The sequence below is a fragment of the Schistocerca americana genome, chromosome 7 (genome assembly GCF_021461395.2).
Source record: "Schistocerca americana isolate TAMUIC-IGC-003095 chromosome 7, iqSchAmer2.1, whole genome shotgun sequence".
In the NCBI taxonomy this organism is placed as follows: Eukaryota; Metazoa; Arthropoda; class Insecta; order Orthoptera; family Acrididae; genus Schistocerca; species Schistocerca americana.
Window position 1 is genome coordinate 443,758,997 of NC_060125.1, and position 22,940 is coordinate 443,781,936.

Below are 22,940 nucleotides of genomic sequence, written 5' to 3' on the forward strand. Positions count from 1 at the left end.
TTTGGCAGGGAGCCGAGAACTTTCAGGCCGTGTGTAAAATCGGTAAGCGAGTCTAAGGATTCCAATCAGTTCCTTGTTGACCAGTCTGGTGCGGCAGTTGAAGATAGCAAAAGCCGAACCTAAGTTTAAAATTTCACGTTTAAGACATCGTTCAAGCATGAAAACCGTACAAACATGCAGTCTCTTGACCTTCGGACGGACCCCCGTATGGAAGATGTGTAACTGACATAAGGAAGTACCGTCAAGATTTGAAAACAGACAAATCATCTGGTCCGGATGGCATTCCTGTTAGATTTTAGAAGGAGTACTCCAGGGAATTGGTCCATCACCCTGCCTCTCTCTCTCTCCCTCTCTCTTTCTTTCTCGTCCAACACGAAGATCGAAACGAATGGTATAAAGGAAAGAAAGAAAGCGCGGGTCACTCCAGTATACAAGAAAGATGAAGGAACAGACCGCAAAATTACAGACCAATATCCCTAACTTCGGACTGCTCCCGAATCTTTGTACGTATTCTCAGTTCGAATATAATAAACATTCTTGAGGCTAAGCTGTTTATGTTGATGAATCAGCCTGATTTTAGAAAGCATCATTCGTTCAAAACTCGGCATGCCTTTATTTCACATGATATATCCAGAACTATAAAGGAAGGTAACAGGTGGATTACATATTCTAGATTTCAGGAAGGTATATGACACGATCTCCCATCGCAGCCCGTTAACGAAGGCACGAGCATATTTAACAGGCTCAGAGATAAGAGAGTGGCTATATCCAATATGCAGCCCAGTGCAATTGGATAGCTGCTGTTCTCTTTATACTTAAATGATTTGGCGGGTCAATAGTCTGCCGACGATGCAGCGGTCTACGATAAGTCATCAAAGCTGAGTGACTGTAGGAGGACACAAGACGATTTAGACAAAATTTCCATTTGGTGTGATGAATGGTCGCTAGCCTTAAATGCGGAAAAAATGCAAGTTAATGCTGATGAGTAGGAATAATAAACCAGTAACTTTCAGGTGAAGTATTACTATCGTCCTGCTTACTTCACTGGTGGGATTGATCCGTTCCAGGTCATGTTGAAGAATTTCGGCGAATGGCTTCTAGATTTGTTACCTGTAAGTGCCATGGAGCTGCTTTCAGAACTCAAACAGAAGTCCTTGGAGGACGGTGTTCTTTCCTAGGAACTGTAAACACTAAATTTAGAGACCCTCATTTCAAGGTAACTACCAAACGACTCTACTGCAGCTAACATTAATTGCGCATAAGGACCACGAAGACCAAATACGAAAAAAGTAGACCTCATATGGAAGCGTCCAGACAGCAGTTCTACCATCACTCTATTTAAGATTAATTGTACATGGGGCCCATTGAACTTAAAGAATTCGAAACATGCAATGCCGTAGACGTATACAAAGAAAAAAAAACTCTGATAATAACTTCTCTGTAATGCAGTAGAAACACGCATACATGAAAAGCAGGAAATACACCCGTCTCAAAGTTAGCTAATATCGACTCTGGCAGCTTGTAGGTGTAGGGTAGAGTTTCGATGTTTCTGTCGCTGGTTTCGAGTGGTTCTGCGTATTTCTTTCTTGGCAGAATAACACCAGTTGTATGGTATCGTCAGTTTCCGCGGCGTATTGCGATTTTATGCCGTCCTTCTGTAGTGCTTTGCATATAGTTGTGTAATTAGGACCTATCTTTGTGAGTAATTACGCAATTAGGATCGATCTTTGCGTCAGTTTCTCGACCAAAATAAATAAAGTACACTAACCTAACCTTCCTCTCCCGCATCTAGACAGGTTTCATGTGTTGGGGGTGCACTTGAGCATTCCGTCCAGGAGCACCAGGGTTCGAGTCCCAGAAAGGGCTCCGGCATTTTCAATTTCCCATCAATTCCATGTGTGTCTGGTGGTTTAATTGTGTTAGGTGGGAGCACTTGGCCTTTCCACCCAGGAGGAGCAGGGTTCGAGTTCCAGAAAGGGTTTCTCTCTCTATGTCACAACCCCGCGCCGGTAATAACGACTAGAGAGTCAACACTTGCCGGATACACTGCGTGCGACCTTGTTGCTGTCTACTAACGATGCTTAGGAAAGGACTCTCTCTATGTCGCAACCCGCTACGGTAATAACGACTAGAGAGGCAACACGTGCCGGATACATTCGGTATTTTGGAATGGTGCCGGCCGTGTCCCAATACTCACAATACGGCGATCATCCCTTGTGATGCTTATACACGAACGACCAAAACCTCGACAGCCGGCCGGTGTGGACGAGCGGTTCTAGGCCCTTCAGTCTGGAACCGCAGACTCGAATCCTGTCTCGGGCATGGATGTGTGTGATGTCCTTAGGTTACTTAGGTTTAAGTAGTTCTAAGTTCTAGGGGAATGATGACCTCATATGTTAAGTCCCATAGTGCTCAGAGCCATTTGAACCATTTGAACCAAAACCTCGACAACAAGTTCGACTGCCCTCACTTTTCCTTGCAGTCCGACATCGGGCCAATGTCGCATCCGAATGCCCCACAAATGCGAATACTGAACAGTCTGACCAGCTCGCGAAATGGCGACTCATAGTGAGGCCTCGTTACAACAGTCAGCTGCTGATAACGCTGTCTCACACGAATACACAGCGTCTCCGTGTCCTTCACATTGATCACTCAGCACCTACCGTTGTTCACGCCCCTTGTATACCTTACGAGGCCTGGTAATACGAACAATATTAATGCACTCGGGCGGATATGCTGGCTGTCAGAGAGAACTGTAACTGTAATCATTTACGTACCCGCCGATGATGCTCGCAGATACGAAGTTACATCGACAACCGACAATCTTTTCTGGATACTTCAATTTTTTTGTGTCAGTCAGTGTATAGTCAGCGCTGAAAAGGCGTACGCAGTTAGGAATTTGACAGTTTTGGCGATATCCCAGCAGGCTGGACGAGCGAAGGGTCTTCCGTACGTGGGGGGAACTCTCGCGCTGGTGTGAATCAGCAGAATACGTAGTGCCACCGGAAAGCATAGCTGCGCGCCGCCGTTGAACTAGCGACCGCAGGCTTTCTGCGACGGCCGGGCGAGTGCAGCAGGACGGCGAAGCGCAGGAGCGGAACCAGCCAGCGTTTCTGCAGGAAGTACCGCACAAGCTGCACGACTCACGACACAGACTGCTCTTTGTTCTTTTAATTTGCCCAGTGACCATATCATATCCGCATGGAATGGAGTGATGACATAAAAAAATACGGTGCATTGATTTTAACATTTGTTGTTCAAAATTTGTGAATTATTTCGATGTCACAGTATCATATTTACAGATCTTCAGTACACTACGCGACGAAATCACCTGGTATCCATGCTCGTACTCCTATGTAATGTGGAACTGACCACTAGGTGTCACGACAGGTGGATCCGCCAGTATATAAAATGAGGCGATGAGCAGAGAAGCAATAACAGCAGAATGAGTCGCTAAGGAGAGCTCAGTGCCTTCGAACGAGTACGAGTCATTGGAATCCATCAGGGGTGTTTCAACACTTCTAAGCCTGCCCAAGTCGACAGTTTGTGATATGATTGTGAAGTGGAAGCGCGGAGGACCGAACACAACTAAACAAAGAACAGACAGAACTCAGGTATTGTTGGAAAGTGAACGTTGAACATTTCCGAGGATGTTTGTAAAAAAAATCGTATGAAATCAGCGGAAGGAATCACTCGTAAATTCCAGAGAGCTACCAGCAACTAGGTAGCACAATGACTGCGAGAAGAGAGTTAAAAAGAATGTGGCGCAATGGTCGAGCAGCTACGCATAGGCCACACATTTCTGTAATCAATGCCAAGCGATGCATGAGGTCGTGTAAACAGCGACGTCACTGTACAGAGGATGACTGAAGACGAATGGTGTGAAATGATGAAATACGCCATGCCCTGTGACAGTCCGAGGGAAGGGTTTAGTTTTGACGAATTACCGCAGAACATTACCTGCCATCATGTGCAGTACCGACAATGAAGTACGGAGGAGGTGGTGCTAAGATGTAGGAATGTTATTCGTGGTTAGGCTGTGGTCTCCTTATTACGCTTCAGGAAACGACAAAGGCAGAAGGATATTTTTTTTCCTTTATTGTAATTTCATGCATCAGCTGAGGCGGGCCGGCAGCGGGCTACATACGCCGCTCTTCGGCCAAAAGACACAACATAAATACACAGAAGGCATAGAAAACATAAAAAACATGGTAAACACAAGATGAACAATGCACAAGAGATCAGAAGTCGCTCGACGGAAGACACTGTAATTAATGGTTGCACCAGTTGAAAACAGATGAAGATGTCCAGGTGGAGACACGAACGAAGGAGAAAACACTGATGCAGACACTATACACAAATGGAGAGACACTGACACACGGAAAACACTGGCGACGATCATCGGCGAAGTACTCACACTCACGAAGGTGCAGGGTGGGGGGCCCTGCCTCCAGGTCAAAGGGAGAGGTAGGAGGGCGGGAAGGAGGAGGTGGAGCCAGTGAGAGAAAGAAGGTAGAGTGGGGGTGAGGAGAGAGGGCGGGTTGGAAGCCTGGGAAGAGGGGGTGGAAGTGGGAGACGTGGGAGAGAGGAAGGGGGGAAAGGAAGGTGAGGAGGGAGAGAGGGCGCCTTGGGGAAAAAAAGAGGGGGAATAGGAGGGGAGAGTCAGAGCTGGTAGGAGGGGTAGATGGGTGGGGCAAGGACATCATCAGGGAGGGGGAGTTGGTAGAAGCCAACTTGGGAAAGGGTATGGAGGGTGTGAAGATGGAGAGAAGGTGGGATGCAAGAACAGAGGTGCAACAGCGGACAGGGATGTGTGAGGATGGGAGAGACGAGCAGGTGTGGGGGATCGAGCTTGCAGGAGGTGTAAAGGATCCGTATCCTTTTGAGGAAAAGGAGAAGGTGTGGGAAGGGAATCAAGTTGTATAGGATACACATGGGGGATGAGAGACGGATGCGATAGGCGAGGCGGAGCACATGGCGTTCAAGGATTTGGAGGGACATAGTAGGTGGGAGGGGCGGAGATCCAGGCAGGACGGGCATAGCAGAGGACGGGACAGATGAGGGATTTATAAGTGTGAAGGATGGTGGAGGGGTCCAGACCCCATGTGCGGCCAGAAAGGAGCTTGAGGAGAGGAGTCAGGAACGTGCATTGGCTTGGATCATCCGGAGATGGGGGTTCCAGGAAAGGCGACGGTCAACAGTGACACCAAGGTACTTGAGAGTTGGGGTGAGGTGAATGGGACGGCCATCGATGGTGATATAAAAATCAAGGAGGTGCAGAAGTATATTAATTTTACAACATTTTGTACTACGTACAGTAGAGGAACAGTTTCGAGAAGCTAATTGTATCAACATGACAATGCGCCCTATCGTAAAGCAGCATATGCGAGGCAATGGTTTCCAAATAATAACGTTCCTTAAAAGGACAGGTCTGCTCAGTATTTCCACTGTGCCCAATAAAACACCTTTGGGATGAGTTAGAACGTCGACTTCTGTTCCCTTATTTCGGCTCTTGGGGAAGAAGGTGTTGCCATTCCTCCACAGACATTCAGACACCGCATTGAAAGCATCCCCAGCAGGGTTCACGCCGCTATAAATGCGCAGGGTGGACACACCATATATTAATATCCACTAATAGGTGTCCCGATACTTTTGAACGGATAGTGTAATTATTTTTGAGAATTGCTTTGTTGTTGTTGTTTCTGCGAAGTCTACAGTCCTTAGCACTGTCCATCTAAGTGATCTTACCCTTCAGTTCTTTAACTGAATAGTACAATATCATTGAGAGGTGGTCGTAATTTAGATGTGAGTCATTATTCTTGTGTCATCGGCGGAAAGACGCACGTACTCACATAATTCCTAGCCTTTAGTTTATACAGGGTGATTCATGAAGATATGCAAATATTTTAGTACGTTATTCAAGTAAAACTAAAGAAAAAAGTTCATTTAAAAATAGGTCTGCAAATGTTTAGTTACGGAGTTACGACTAATAAAAGATTTTGTCTGAAATTCAGCAACTTCGCTAATATGAAGACATCACAGAATTGTACGAGGTTAAAGTAAAGCACGACTTCCATTTATTTTGTTGCTATTGGTCTGGTGATTTTAATAAAACATGTCCCAGAACTGTATTTGCAGTAGTTTTCCAGATCATCCAGAGAAGCAAAGATTATTACACAAGTAAATTTGTTTACTTTCCATTAAGAATATAGAAAAGTCTATGTTATTGTTGTTAGTGAGTTGTTTCAGTTGTTTCCTAACATTGAAACGAGTTAGTTTTCCGTATTGTTCAATGAAAGAACATAATAACAACAGTGTATTTAAGTGAAACCACATAGTAATTATTTCAATTTGTAGATTATTTATGAAATAGGGATGCCTTTCAAATTTACGACAGAGGAATACGCCGATATGGTGTTTATTTATGGCAAATGTGATGGTAATACTACAGCTGCAGTTTACGAATATCGCGTACGTTATCCAACTCGGAGAATTCCGAATGCACTACTGCCAGGTACAGAAAACTGCTTCCTACAAATGAGTTTTTTAGATATTTAAGTTCAGTTTACTTCCACGCACTGGGTGTCTCAAACCTTTTCGACTAAACGGTATGGTGCAGGATCCGAACCTGAGTAGTTTGATGTGGAGTTATGATTATTCCTAATAGTAATTCCACGCATACCGTGCCAATCACAAGTGTTGTTCTGGGCTGAATGATATGCAATTTCGCTTGATAGGAAGTAAAAAAAATGGTTCAAGTGGCTCTGAGCACTATGGGACTTAACATCTGAGGTCATCAGTCGCCTAGAACTTAGAGCTACTTAAACCTAACTAACGTAAGGACATCACACACATCCATGCCCGAGGCAGGATTCGAACCTGCGACCGTAGCGGTGGCGTGGTTCCACACTGTTTTGTCTTGGAGTTATATGGTCGATGGGCTGTATTTGGCTATTTTTTGTTTATTAGTTTTGTAAAAGTTCCTTGTGTTGACTTTGATGAAGTCTTCATTGATCTGAAGAGGAGTTGGTCTTCTTCGGCTTCTTTTTATTCTTTTGATATTTTCGCTCACTAATTTTCTTACGCTTAAGAAGCTTCGTCTGTTATGTTCATTTTTCTGTGATTATCGCTTTTCCTCTTAGTCCAAGGAGTCTGTCACTTTCTTCTGTCCACCAGGCATGTTTTTTGGCTTTTGTTATGGAAGCTAGTAGTTTAGCTGTGTTTACTGGGCTTTCTTGATCCCAGTTTTGGTTTTGCGTGTCTTCAGTTGCAAGGGGAAACTCCTTTAACTTGATTATCTTTTCGGGATCGTATTTTATTCTTTTGGGGTTGTTGGTTTCCTTTCTTTTTTAGTTTTATTTTAGAAAGGTAGCAACAGGTAGGATCAGAAAATAGGTTGGCTTTTCTTAGGACTTTGAAATTTTGTATTTCTTTATGGAACTGCAGTTTGATTACCACGTAACCAAGTTGGAATTCACCTAGGTGTGGTTGTGGTGATACCCATGTTTTCTGTTTTTGAGGTATCTTTTCAAAGGATTTCAGGATAATGTTGTGTACTTGGCATAATTCTATCAGTAAGATACTATTTTGGTTAGTTCTGTTACGTGCTGGGTAGTTTCCAACAATTTTTTTGTATTTATTCTCCTTTCCTTCCCCATAAGTAGGACATGGTGGTTTTATGGATTATTTTGCACATTGTCAGCTAGTTGGTCCCAGAAACTTTCCACCTTTTCTTTGTCCTTTCTAATATCTTATTTATGGGACCATGTGCATTCACGATGGAGGATACCTTATTAGCAGATTTGAAAGTAAGTGTGGAAAGTTTTTCGGATTGTGATTCAAAGTTGACAATGGAGTCCAAAATATTTTTGTCTATTATGAAGCCAGTTCCAAGGTGCAGTGTGTTTTTCGTAACTTTTTTGCCTACCTTTCCTCTGTATATTGCGAAGCCTCCAGAATCAAGATTGTTTTCATCCATGAATTTGGTTCCTTGTATGGCCATTATGAAAGTTTTCTGGTTCTTGATGGTGTTTGTAAGATGTTTTAAATTTCCAGTTTTTAGAAGAGAATTTAAGTTGAAAGTAGCTATGTAACTTGGTTTTCTATACTTAATCTTGTTTGAGGTTCCGAAACGCTCCGACTGATCTCTGTGTAAGGCTGCAGACTCCCCAGATTCCGACTGTCTGCTCGCACCTTTGGTGTGGCGCATTGTTCATCTGAGGTAATTTGTTTCACATCAGTGTTCCATGATTTATAATTTTATGTATGGGGTGGTAGAGCCACTGCGTTACAACCACGATTATTAGCCCTGGAGGTTTCTTCTCAGCCGCCCCTAATCTGGGTAACAGACGCTAGCAAAAGACTGCCCAATCTGGGGACAAGCACCTTTGGATTTTGATTTCTGTGTTGTTTCTTGGGTGGTATCTGGAGAGCCTTCGTGTATCCACCACCTGGAGCGCGCCCGCTAGGGGAACAGAAATATCCCCTCCCCATCCCCAACCCACACCCGGTTCTTCATTTTATTGACTCTGATTTTTACAGTCATGAAGTCAACTACAATACATGAAAAATAGTCTTGTTTGCTCATAAAATCCTATTGTCATATATTCAGTCACACACAACATACCACTTTAGCCTCTCAGGAACCTTGGCCAGCAATCTTGACCATGTAACGGCATAGTGTCTCTGTGTTTCGATCCGCGTCTATAATTTATTTCCGATTACCTGATCCGCCTGTTGCGAAACTTTTCTGTTCGGATACCGGGCACCATAACCTTTTGCGCCACACATCAATGCTTCGATTGCAGCGCTAAATGATGATCCAGCACACAGTCACTGTGTAAACAAGCAATTTAAAACGAGCGTCTACCACGCAACACTAACTCGTGATTTCGTTACGCCGATACTAATCAACTGTGTCCAATTATTCTCCATGTTTCAATATTCAATTCCAAATAGAAGTTTTGAGCTCCAATTTTAGTCTTCGAAGAACTACAAAGTGCATGCGAGAATGCTCTGATTCTTCGTTCTTCACATTCCATTCACCATCGGAGCTTGGGATGAATAACTGCTTCTATATGGTGATCCTGGACTCTACTGGTAATTTGAACAGAGCTATTTGCTGTTTGCTTTGCATTCAGTGATTCGTAATTCGTCGGTTTTGTTATCCTAAATACTGTCGTTACTGCATTCCACTGGGAACAGTTCCACACAGCTGCGCAAGCATGTAATACGGAATGTGTGACGCGCGTATAACGAATACGTCTTAATTGCCTTATGGTAATTCTCCTCTTATTGTTACTTATGTCCTCTTTCCTTTGCATGGAAGTAGATTCTCTAAACCTGTTCTGTTACTTACGAATCTCGAGTGACGGCCTTAATATCGAGTAGCGAAGATGGCAATAGGTGATTATCTTATTCACTGGTTACTACGGTATGACATGTTTATATGCATGGATGTTGTTGTTAGCTTCTCCAAGACCGACAGTGCCGATCTCGATATGGTCACCGATCCTGACCCGCCGCGGCTCACAGAAGGCCGCCTTCGGTGCTAATCTCTGTCGAAGCTTTTTGGATCAAAACGGAACAACCGCCAGAATCCCAGTGACCTTTAAAAGACGGCCTGCCCCACTCTACTTACTCTAGACGTATGCTATTTGGATACAGCCACGATGATTTACTTACCGTGATTATTTTTTCTTGTTTACAATAAATTACAGAGTGACAATTATTGAACTATATGAAAAAAACGTAAATTAGTTACAAAGTACGGCGTGCACACACTTTATTCAACATGTACACATCACTACAGATATTCAGATTTAGGTTATGACATGCTCGATACGCCTACCATCATTGGCTATGACGTGGTGCAGACGAATAGCCAAATTCTGCACGACTCGCTGAAGTGCCGCAATATCGGTGCCGCCGATGACCTCTCAGCAATGGTTTAAGGGTTATTACTGTACGCTTTGTCTTTAATATAGCCCCACAGGAAGGAGTCCCATGTGTTCATATCCGGAGAACATGGCGGCCAATCGAGGCCCATGTCAGTGGACTCTGGGTACCCCAGAACTAAAATGCGGTCCCATAAGTGCTCCTCAAGGACATCAAACACTCTTCTGCTTCGATGGTGTCGAGCTCCGTCTTGCATGAATCACATCTTGTCGAAGTCAGGGTCACTTTGACAATGGGGATGAACTTATCTTCCAAAACCTTCATGTACTGTTCGGTAATCACTGTGCCTTCGAGGAATTTCGCACCGATTATTCCATGACCGGACATTGCACACCACACAAAATGGTTCAAATGGCTCTGAGCACTATGGGACTTAACATCTCAGGTCATCAGTCCCCTAAGTCCGCCCCAGTAGCTGAGTGGTCAGCGTGACGGATTGCCGTCCTCTGGGCCCGGGTTCGATTCCCGGCTGGGTCGGAGATTTTCTCCGCTCAGGGACTGGGTGTTGTGTTGTGTTCATCATCATTTCATCCCCATCCGGCGTGCAGGTCGCCCAATGTGGCGCCGAATGTAATAAGACCTGCGATATGGCGGCCGGACCTGCCCCGCGAGGGGCCTCCCGGCCAATGACGCCAAACGCTCATTTCCATCAGTCCCCTAGAACTTAGAACTACTTAAAGCTAACTATCCTAAAAACTTCACACACATCCATGAACGAGGCAGGATTCGGACCTGCGACCGTAGCGGCCGCGCGGTTCCGGACTGAAGCGCCTCGAACCACTCGATCACAGCGGCCGGCTGCACACCACACAGTCACCCGTTGAGGGTGAACAGATCTCGATAGCGAAATGCGGATTCTCAGTCCTCAAATGCGCCGATTTTGCTTATTGACGAATCCATCCAAGTGCAAATGGCGTCAACCGTGCAGTTTGAACGTCCTAAGGCAAACCGTACAGAAGTTATGACGATTTCATTTCGTATAGTTCAATAACTATCATCCCGCAAGTTACACAGGCATTCACTACCATAAACGTTTAAATTTTTTAACAATTCTGTACTTAATATTACAACCACTGGGAGCTACGTTTTATTTTGATGAAGATGTGTAGTTTCTAATATGTATATCATTCCAATTCGAAATTTCAACCTGACCCTATTCTTGAAATTGCAATAGTAGTGTGTGGGATGATAGGGGATTAGCGTTAAAAGTGAAAATGTAGCCATAAAAAAACTCCTAACTATTATTCATGTGCTGTAATGGTAGGCGTTGTTTCCCACATTTCCGACGCGCTCTGTTTTATTTCTGTGGATATGGATTGCTGTAATCAATTTGCTCCTGTATGCGCCCTCTACAGGGTGAAAAGTATTTAAACCGATAAACTCTGGGAGGTTGTAGGGGACATCAAAACAAATATTTTTCCCTAATGTCATTTTTTTCCTATGAGGAGTATTTAAACCGGTAGAGGAAGATTACTCTGGTGGCAAATTAATTAAACCCTCTAACGCATTTCCATTTTTGTATGACAAAGAGACAACACATTAACACAACCCAATTTCAATTACAGTAGATTTTCAAAAATGCCTCCATTGACACATAAACAATGGTTACATCGTCGGATCATGTTCTTTCTGACATGGGCAAAAACCCCAGGAATATCCTGAATTGTTCCTGCTGCTGCTACTATCCGGGCAACCATATCCTCTTCTGTTGCAACAGGAGCTGCGTAAACAAGTTTGCGCATCTCTCCCCACAAAAAAAAGTCCAGAGGGGACATACCTGGGGGTCGAGCAGGCCACGGTACAGGACCACCTCTGCCAATCCATGTTTCTGGGAACCGTCGGTCCAGGAACCGACGCACACGACGACTGAAATGTGCCGGCGCCCCATCATATTGGATCCACATGCGTTGTCTTGTAGGAAGCGGGACATCTTCCAGCAATTCTAGCAATGCTCTGGAGAGAAAATTGTGATAGTGCCTGCCATTTAATGGCCTAGGTAGCCGATACAGCCCAATTAAAATGTCCCCAACAACACCGACCCAAACATTAACGAAGAACCGCACTTGATGAGCGCTAGTAACTGTGGCATGTGGGTTATCCTCACTCCAAACATGTGAATTGTGCATGTTGAAGACTCCATCAATCCCGAACGTTCCTTCATCGGTAAACAACACAGAGGATGGAAATTAGGATGCATTTCACACTGTTCCAGGTACCACTACGAAAACTGTGCTCTGGGTGGATAATAAATTGGTTCCAGGTTGTGGACACGCTGTAAGTGAAATGGACGTACCAATTGCTCTCGAAGGACTGGTCTTACATTCGTCCCCATGTTACGTGCAATTGCACGAGTGCTGATTGAAGGATCCCGCTCCACATGCTGCAAGACAGCTTCCTCAAAATGCAGCATTCTTACCGTGCGACGGCGTCCCTGTCCAGGTAATCTGCTAAATGACCCGGTGTCACGCAGACGTTGGTACACAGCAGCAAAGGTCGTATGATGCGGGATACGGTGATTAGGATATTGTTGTTGATAAACCCGCTGTGGAGCTCGTCCGTTGTGATGCGCTACGTAGTACGCACCAACTATGTCAGTGTACTCACTCCAGGTGTATCGCTCCATCAGTAAACAGAGACAATGCACTACTACTCTGGTGGACAGCAGTTGCCTACAACTGAAGAACGTAATAAGCCCTCTACCAACTGGAGAACGTAATACGGCCTCCACCGGTTTAAATAATCCCCATACGAAAAAATGACATTAGGGGAAAATATTTGTTTTGATGCCCCCTACAACCTCCCAGAGTTTGCCGGTTTAAATACTTTTCACCCTGTACAACACATTGACTTTCTCCTGTGTCATTATAAAACACCTAGTATCACAGCGTAACCTTCGGAAAACTGAAGTAGCTAGACTACTGTATTATTCATACCACCAGTACTAATTGATCAGTCGCTAATACCATTCACCAAATGCAGCACCCTGATCATGTGGCCATCCTTCAATATCTCTCGTATCTGTAGCATTTGTGTTTAGCTGTCGCGGTCCATTCCAATGATTACTCTCTGTAACGCCAATGTTCTGGACCTACCTCTAGATGATCATTGCATGATTTGTCCTTCAAAGAGGTTCTTTACATATTTATAACATATAATTACATTGACAGAAAAAAATCGCAACATCGACAAAGAGCTGTCGGACATAAACCAAAGTTGATAGGCGTGTTTCTACGTCTAAAGATGACATCTATGCTAATTTCGCGCCACTCGCTATTAGCGCCACTGTGATGATCCACATCAGGTTTGCTTTAAATACACCCTGTAATGGTCGTGAGACTGCACGTGGTGAGTTGATTTTAGCCAAGAATGCCTTTAAGACGACAAAGACGCCATTATCAGCATCTCACTGAGTTTCAACGAGATCGTGTAACAGAGCTACGAGAAGCTGGATGTTCCTTCTGTGTTATTGCAGAAAGACTCGGCAGGAATGTAGTCACTGTGCATGGTAGCTGTTAGCGGCGGTCACGAGAATGTACGGTAGCCTTCGCACGGCCACGTGGCACTGCCGAGAGGGAAGACAATCGTTTTCGGTGTATGGCTTTGGTGCGTCTTACTGCATCTGCAGCAGCAATTTGAGCACCAGTTGGCACCGCAGTGACACAGCGAACTGTTACAAATCGGTTACTTCAAGGACAACTCCGAGCCAGGCGCTGTTCATTGTGCATTCCACTCGCCCTAAATCACCGCCATTTGCAACTTCAGCGGGGTCAAGCGAGAGCTCATCGGCGAGCAGCGTGAAGGTCTGTTGTGTTTCCTGATGAAACTCGATTCTGCCTCGGTGTCAGCCGGCGCTGGTTAGGTCAGCTGAGGGCCTGCAACCAACGTGTCTGCGTACTAGACACACTGGACCTGCACCTGGAGTTAGGGTCTTGGGTGTAATGTCGTATGACAGCAGGAGCGCTCTCGTCAGTACCCCACACATCCTAACTGCTAATTTGTACGTCAATCTGGTGAGTCGACCCCCTTTGCTGCCAGCATTCCCGGGGTTGTTCTCCAACAGGGTAACGCTCACCCACATATAGCTGTTGTAACCCAACATGCCCTACAGAATGTCGACATGTTGCCTTTGAATGCTCGATCAACAGATCTGTCACCAATCGACCACATATGGGGCACCATCGGACGACATCTCCAGCGTCATTCACAGCCAGTGGTAACCATCTCTGTGTTGACCGTCCAAGTTCAACAAGCATGGAACTCCATCCCACAAACTGACATCCGGCCGCTGTACAACACAATGCGTGAAAATTTGCATTCAACATTCTGGCGGTTACACCGGTTATTACACAACTGGCCACTAAAAATGCTACACCAAGAAGAAATGCAGATGATTAACGGGTATTCATTGGACAAATATATTATACTAGAACTGACATGTGATTACATTTTCACGCCATTTGGGTGCATAGATCCTGAGAAATCAGTACCCAGAACAACCACCTCTGGCCGTAATAACGGCCTTGATGCGCCTGGGCATTGAGTCAAACAGAGCTTGGATGGCGTGTACAGGTACAGCTGCCCATGCAGCTTCAACACGGTACCACAGTTCATCAAGAGTAGTGACTGGTGTATTGAGATGAGCCAGTTGCTCGGCCACCATTGACCAGACGTTTTCAGTAGGTGAGAAATCTGGAGAATGTGCTGGCCAGGGCAGCAGTCGAAGATTTTCTGTATCCAGAAAGGCCCGTAAAGGACCTGCAACATGCGGTCGTGCATTATCCTGCTGAAAAGTAGGGTTTCGCTGGGATTGAATAAAGGGTAGAGCCACGAGTCGTAAGACATCTGAAATGTAACTTCCACTGTTCAAAGTGAAGTCAGTGCGAAGAAGAGGTGACCGAGACGTGTAACCAATGGCACCCCATACCATCACACCGGGTGATACGCCAATATGGCGATGACGAATACACGCTTCCAATTTGCGTTCACTGTGATGTCGCCAAACACGGATACGACCATCATGCTGCTGTAAACAGAACCTGGATTCATTCGAAAAAAATGACGTTTTGCCATTCGTGCACCCAGGATCCTCGTTGAGTACACCATCGCAGGCGCTTCTGTCTATGATGCAGCGTCAAGGATAACCGCAGCCATGGTCTCCGAGTTGCTGCTGCAAACGTCGTCTAACTGTTCGTGCAGATGGTTGTTGTCTTGCAAACGTCCCCATCTGTTGACTCAGGGATCGAGACGTGGCTACACGATCCTAGTGATACGAGGCCGTTGGGATTCAACACGGCGTTCCGTATTACCCTCCTGAACCTACCGTTTCCATATTCTGCTAACAGTCATTGGATCTCGACCAACGCGAGCAGCAATGTCGCGATACGATAAACCGCAATCGCGATAGGCTACAATCCGACCTTTATCAAAGTCGGAAGCGGGATGGTACAAGAGGCATCACAACAACGTTTCACCAGGCAACGCCGCTCAACTGCTGTTTGTGTATGAGAAATCGGTTGGAAACTTTCCTCATGTCAGCACGTTGTAGCTGTCGCCAACCTTGTGTGAATGCTCTGAAAAGCTAATCATTTGCATATCACAGCATCTTCTTCCTGTCGGTTAAATTTCGCATCTGTATCACGTCATCTTCCTGGTGTGGCAGTTTTAATGGCCAGTAGTGTAATATACCAGCACTGCACATTTGCGATGGCTTATCTCGCGATTACATTAACCTGTGATCTTGCAATGCTAATCACTTGAATATGTTACTTAGTCAAACGTATTCACGAAATTTCATTACTCTATATTAATTACCTTTTGTATTGCGCTATGTTTTCCGGCAGTGTCTTTAGTTAATTTAGTTTTGCTTTTATGTTAGGTGGTAATGAATATCATTTTTTTTGTCCATTTCTTTTAACTCTTCTCACTGAACTACCTTTCACCATAGAACATTTTTGTGACCCTTCTTCTTCTCTGAATTTCAGCTGGTTCTAATTTTTTTCTTTTCCTCTTTCGCAGAGACCAAACTTGACAACCGTAATTTAAGATGTTCTAAATAAATGTCTTGAAAAATTTCTTTTTTACATGTACATTAATTTTGTTGTTTGTTACTTCATTACTTTCATTTATGAAGGTTTGTGTGGTCATTGTGGTTCTACTTTGAATATCCATCAGATTTCTGTTATCAAGAATTGAAGAGTCTGGTGCAGGAGGGGGATTGCTCGAAAATTCACGAAAAACTCTTTGTTGCACCTACGCGTGTTGTAAAAATAGTTCAATCTTTGGTGCCAGTGTGAAAGAGATCCTATAAAAACTGACGGCTATACATGTCGTGAAACCTTTTCTCCCTCTTGCATTTTGGATAAGGGGCGGCCATGTCCAGGACCTACGTCTCTTGTCCGCCAAAAGAGGTTAATCAAAGTTGCGTATAACCACTGTAAACACTACATCTACATCTACATCTACATGATTACTCTGCAATTCACATTTAAGTGCTGGGCAGAGGGTTCATCGAACCACAATCACACTATTTCTCTACCATTCCACTCCCGAACAGCGCGCGGGAAAAACATACACCTAAACCTTTCTGTTAGAGCTCTGATTTCTCTTATTTTATTTTGATGATCATTCCTACCTATGTAGGTTGGGCTCAACAAAATATTTTCGCATTCGGAAGAGAAAGTTGGTGACTGAAATTTCGTAAATAGATCTCGCCGCGACGAAAAACGTCTTTGCTTTAATGACTTCCATCCCAACTCGCGTATCATATCTGCCACGCTATCTCCCCTATTACGTGATAATACAAAACGAGCTGCCCTTTTTCGCACCCTTTAGATGTCCTCCGTCAATCACACCTGGTAAGGATCCCACACCGCGCAGCAATATTCTAACAGAGGACGAACGAGTGTAGTGTACGCTGTCTCTTTAGTAGACTTGTTGCATCTTCTAAGTGTCCTGCCAATAAAACGCAACCTTTGGCTCACCTTCCTCACAATATTAACTATGTGGTCTTTCCAACTGAAGGTTTTCGTAATTTTAACACCCAGGTACTTAGTTGAATTGACAGCCTTGAGAATTGTACTATTTATCGAGTAATCGAATTCCAACGGATTTCTTTTGGAACTCATGTGGATCACCTCACACTTTTCGTTATCTAGCGTCAACTGCCACCTGCCACACCATACAGCAATCCTTTCTAAATCGCTTTGCAACTGATACTGGTCTTCGGATGGCCTTACTAGACGGTAAGTTGCAGCATCATTACACCTAAGAGAACTGCTCAGATTGTCAACAAGGTCATTTATATAGATCAGGAACAGCAGAGGTCCCAGGACGCTTCCCTGGGGAACATCTGATATCACTTCAGTTTTACTCGATGATTTGCCATCTATTACTACACTGCTACGATACGGGACTTTGTGAGTCATCTAAATCCTTACTAAAAAAAAAAAAAAACTGTGGAAAGTAACACAAAAGATAGATTTCTAGTGTCTGCTTATCGAATGTTCCGTGAAATTCACAATAGTGATGTAGAATGTAGTGTATCCACAAATATGCGTATCTTCTAAAAGTTCAGACTCCTGAACTGAGGAATATTACGCTCACTGCTCCACGTGCACACCAAGGAACGGTGCTATTAAAACCTGCAAAACTGAAAGACACGATGACACTGACGGAGCAGTGCGTACCACGTAACGACATACGATGATATGAAGCTCTGATGTGTACCCTAGATGAGGCAAGTGGAGACTGTACTGACTCCGCTACAGAAGACGAAGACACCGCTTGAATATTTCGTTGAGTATGGTGTTTTTGTCTCATTTTGTTTGTATACTTATACTCGAAGAGCATTAGTCTTTGTTCTATATTCCATTTATCATATTCCAAATCATTATTAAATAGAAGATACAGTCTCAAAATTCAACCATATTTTTTATATTTTGGTGCAGGACACAGGTAGCTTCGTGCCATACTTACATTAATGTGAACAGTATTAATCGGTCTGAACTTTCAAACTGCAGCCACGCATTACCGCTGCAAGACGTGCAGGAATGGAGTCAATGAAGTTATGGAAGATATAGATTAGGATGTGGAGCCATTCCAGCTCCAATGACATGGCCAGCTGCGCTAGGTTTCTCGGTTGAGAACCCATGGTGGGAACAGCACAATCAAGGTGGTCCCACAGATTCTCGATTGGGTTTAAATCAGGGGAGCTTATTGGTCAGAGGATTACGGTACACGAGTCATGGTGCTCTTCGAACCACGCTCGTTCACTGTGTGGTGTGTGACACACTGCATTATCCTGCTGGTAGATACCATCGTGCGTGGAAAAAGAAATTGCATGTAGGAGTGAACATGGTCTCCAAGGATAAATGGATACTTACGTTGATCCATTGTGCCTTCCAGAATGAAGAGATCAACCAGGGAATGCCTTCCGGCCTGGACGCTTCCGACGATTGTCGCAGGCTGGTTGAGTTCAGACGTTTCACGCCGTTTACGCCAACGGCCTTCTGTCCGATAGAGCATAAAACGTGATTCATCTGGAAAGGGCAGCAGTCGCCACTTGCGGTGTTGGTGTGCAAATTCCTACTTCGGCCCCAGTGAACAGCAGTCACCACGGGTGCATGAACTAGGTGCTTGCTGCAGAAGCCCATAAGCCGCAACATTCGCTGGAGGGGACATTGCTCGTAGCCCCTTGGATCATCTGGCCAGTCGGTTGCTCAACAGTTGCGTCTCTGTTCGCCCACACATTTCTTCGCAGACGTCGTTTAGCCGTGTTATCTGCAACCCGTGGTGCATCACAGTTGCCTCGGTACCTCTTTTGGATAGCGCCATTTTACCATGCACGGTATATACATTAACCACGACGACACGCGAACAGTTTACAAACTTAGCCGTTTCGCAAATGTTTCCACCTTTGGCCCTAAAGCCAACGATCACGGCCGTTTGGACGTCAGATAAATCACTCCGTTTCCGCATTACGGCAACGACTCAATGTCACCCGCATCCCAACGACACGCTTTATGCAACCTTCACAGCTAGTGCTGCCATCTGCCGTCTGTGAGCGGTTATTACACGCTGACGTCGAATACAGGCGGCCGTCACATTAATGATGTATCAGAAGTACTTACGCTATATGAAATATATTCGTCGGTTTATCATTTTTAAGTCTATCCAGAAAAAAATGGTAAAATGCACTTACTTACCTTTTGCACCAGACCCTTCAATTACGTAGTGCAAATTGCGATAACGCCGATACGGATATGCAGTTGGCTAGTGATACCAGCGAGGAAACCCTCACGGTAGCATCCGGCACTGACTCGGTCAGCCGCACGGCCGATTGCAAGTTCAAGTGCTGGCAAAGTGGCAGCCCAGTACTGCGCCGTCCTACCTCTTGACGGCAGCCGCCGTGACCCTTGGAGGAGTGACGTGTGGGCCGATCAACGCTCAGCTGTCTGGCAATGGGTCCGCCGATTCCGTACAGTTTACGCAGAGGCCAAGTATGCGCGGATGACCATCGCAGTGGTTCCATCCGGCGGATCTTGGATTACGTCAGTTGTCGTTAACTTGGACTTGATTTGATTTCTTAACCGGATCAGTTACGTAACCTGTGTTCTACGATTGCGTTGCAAAATCTTTATTGACAAAAATCACACAAAAATTCACTTGACACCTTCCTGAGAGACAGTCTCCACTCCTTCCAAATTAATAATATAAGTGTAGACCAGATGCGGCTTGAATTCAAAGAAATACACTACTGGCCATTAAAATTGCTACACCAAGAAGAAATGCAGACGATAAAGGGGTATTCATTAGACAAATATATTACACTAGAACAGACGTGTGATTACTTTTTTACGCAATTTGGGTGCATATATCCTGAGAAATCAGTACACAGAACAACCACCTCTGGCCGTAATAACGGCTTTGATACGCCTGGGCATATAGTCAAACAGAGTTTCGATGGCGTGTACAGGTACAGCTGCCCATGCAGCTTCAACATGATACAACTGTTCATCAAGAGTAGTCACTGGCGTATTGTGACGAGGCAGTTGCTCGGCCACCATTGACCAGACGTTTTCAATTGGTGAGAGACCTGGAGAATGTGCTGGCCAGGGCAGCAGTCGAAGATTTTCTGTATCCACAAAGGCCCGTACAGGACCTGCAACATGCGGTCGTGCATAATCCTGCTGAGATGTAGGGGTTCACAGAGATCGAATGAAGGGTAGATCCACGGGCCGTATCTAACGTCCATTGTTCAAAGTGCCGTCAATGCGAACAAGAGGTGACCGAGTCGTGTAACCAATGGTACCTCATACCATCACGCCGGGTGATACGCCAGTATGGCGATGACGGATACACGCTTCCAATGTGCGTTCACCGCGATGTCGTCAAACACGGATGCGACCATCATGATGTTGTAAACAGAACATGGATTCATCGGAAAAAATGTTTTGCCATTCGTGGACCCACGTTCGTCGTTGACTACACCATCGCAGCAGCTCCTGTCTGTAACGCAGCGTCAAGGGTGACCGGACCCATGGTCTCCGAGGTGATAGTCCATGCTGCTGCAAACGTCGTCGAACTGTTCGTGCAGATGTTTGTTGTCTTGCAAACGTCCCCATGTGTTGACTAAGGGATCGAGACGTGGCTGCACGATCCGTTACAGCCATGCGGATAAGATGCCTGTCATCTCGACTGCTAGTGATACGAGGCCATTGGGATCCAGCACGGCGTTCCGTATTACCCTCCTGAACCCACCGATTCCATATTCTGCTAACAGTCATTGGATCTCGACCAACGCGAGCAGCAATGTGGCGATACGATAAACCACAATCGCGATAGGATGCAATCCGACCTTTATCAAAGTCGGAAACGTGATGGTACGCATTTCTCCTTCTTACACGAGGCATCACAACAACGTTTTACCAGGCGACGCCGGTCAACTGCTGTTTGTGTACGAGAAATCGGTTGGAAAATTTTCCTCATGTCAGCACGTTGTAGGTGTCGCCACCGGCGCCAACCTTGTATGAATGCTCTGAAAAGCTAATCATTTGCATATCACAGCATCTTCTTTCTGCCGGTTAAATTTCGCGTCTGTAGAACGTCATCTTCGTGGTGTAGCAATTTTACTGGCCAGTAGTGTAGTATTGGCAGCAATTGAGAGATTTATACCAAATAAATTGACAAACTACGGAGCTGATCCTCCGTGGTACACAAAACGGGTCAGAACACTGTTGTAGAAACAACGAAACAAACATGCCAAATTTAAACAGACGCATTATCCCCAAGGTTGGCGATCTTTTACGAAGTTCGAAATTTAGCGCGGACTTCAATACGAGATGCTTATAACAGTTTCCACGACGAAACTTTATCTAGAATCCTGGCAGAAAATCAAAAGAGATTCTGATTGTACGTGAAGTGTGTTAGCGGCAAGAAACAATCAATGCCTTCTCTGCGTGATAGAAATGGAGATACTATCGAAGACAGTGCTGCTAAAGCAGAGTTACTGAACACAGTCTTCCGAAATGCCTTCACAAAAGAAGACGAAGTGAATATCCCAAAATTCGAATCAAGAATAGCTGCCAACATGAGTAACGTGGAAGTAAATGCCTAGGAGTAATGAAGCAAGTTAAACCACTTAATAAAAGCAAGTTTTCTGGTCCACACTGTACACCAATTAGGTTCCTTTCAGAGTATGCTGATGGTTTGGCTCCATACAAAAGATCCGTACCGAAAGACTGGAAAGTTGCACAGGTCACACCAACATTCAAGAAAGGTAGCAGGAGTAAGCCACTTAATTATAGGCCCATATAATTAACGTCGATATGCAGCAGGATTGTGGAACATATATTGTGTTCAAACATAATGAATTACCTCGAAGAAAACGGTCTGTGCCGGCTCGATTGGCCAAGCGGTTCTAGGCGCTACAGTCTGGAGCTGCGTGACCGCTACGGTCGCGAGTTCGAATCCTGCCTCGCGCGTAGATGTGTGTAATGTCCTTAGGTTAGTTAGGTTTAAGTAGTTCTAAGTTCTAGGGGACTGATGACCTCAGAAGTTAAGTCCCATAGTGCTCAGAGCCATTTGAACCATTTTTTGAAAACGGTCTGTTAACACACAGTCAACATGGGTTTAGAAAACATCGTTCTTGTGAAACACAACTAGCTCTTTATTCGCGTAGATTGTTGAGTGCTATTGACAAGGGATTTCAGATCGATTCCGTATTTCTGGATTTCCGGAAGGCTTTTGACACTGTACCACACAAGCGTGTCGTAGTGAAATTGCGTGCTTATGAAATATCGTCTCAGTTATGTGACTGGATTTGTGATTTCCTGTCAGAGAGGTTACAGTTCGTAGTAACTGACGGAAAGTCATCGAGCAAAACAGAAGTGATTTCTGGCGTTCCCCAGGATAGTGTTATAGGCCCTTTGCTGTTCATTATCTACATAAACGATTTGGGAGAGAAAGCTGAGCAGCCGTTTTAGGTTGTTGCAGATGACGCTGTCGTTTATCGACTAATAAAGTCATCAGAAGATCAAAACACATTGCAAAACGATTTAGAAAAGATATATGAAAGGTGCGAAAATTGGCAGTTGACCCTAAATAACGAAAATTGTGAGGTCATCCACATGAGTGCTAAAAGGAATTAGCTAAACTTCGGTTACACGATAAATCAGTCAAATCTAAAGGCCGTAAATTCAACTAAATACCTCGGTATTACAATTACAAACAACTTAAATTGGAAGGAACACATAGAAAATGTTGTGGGGAAGGCTAACCAAAGACTACGTTTTATTGACAGGACACTTACGAAATGTAACACATCTACGCTTGTCCATCCTGTTTTAGAGTACTGTTACGCGATGTGCGATCCTTACCAGATAGGATCGGCGGAGTAGATCGAAAAAGTTCAAGGAAGGGCTGCACGTTTTGTATTATCGCGAAATATGGGAGAGAGTGTCACTGAAATGATACAGCATTTGGGA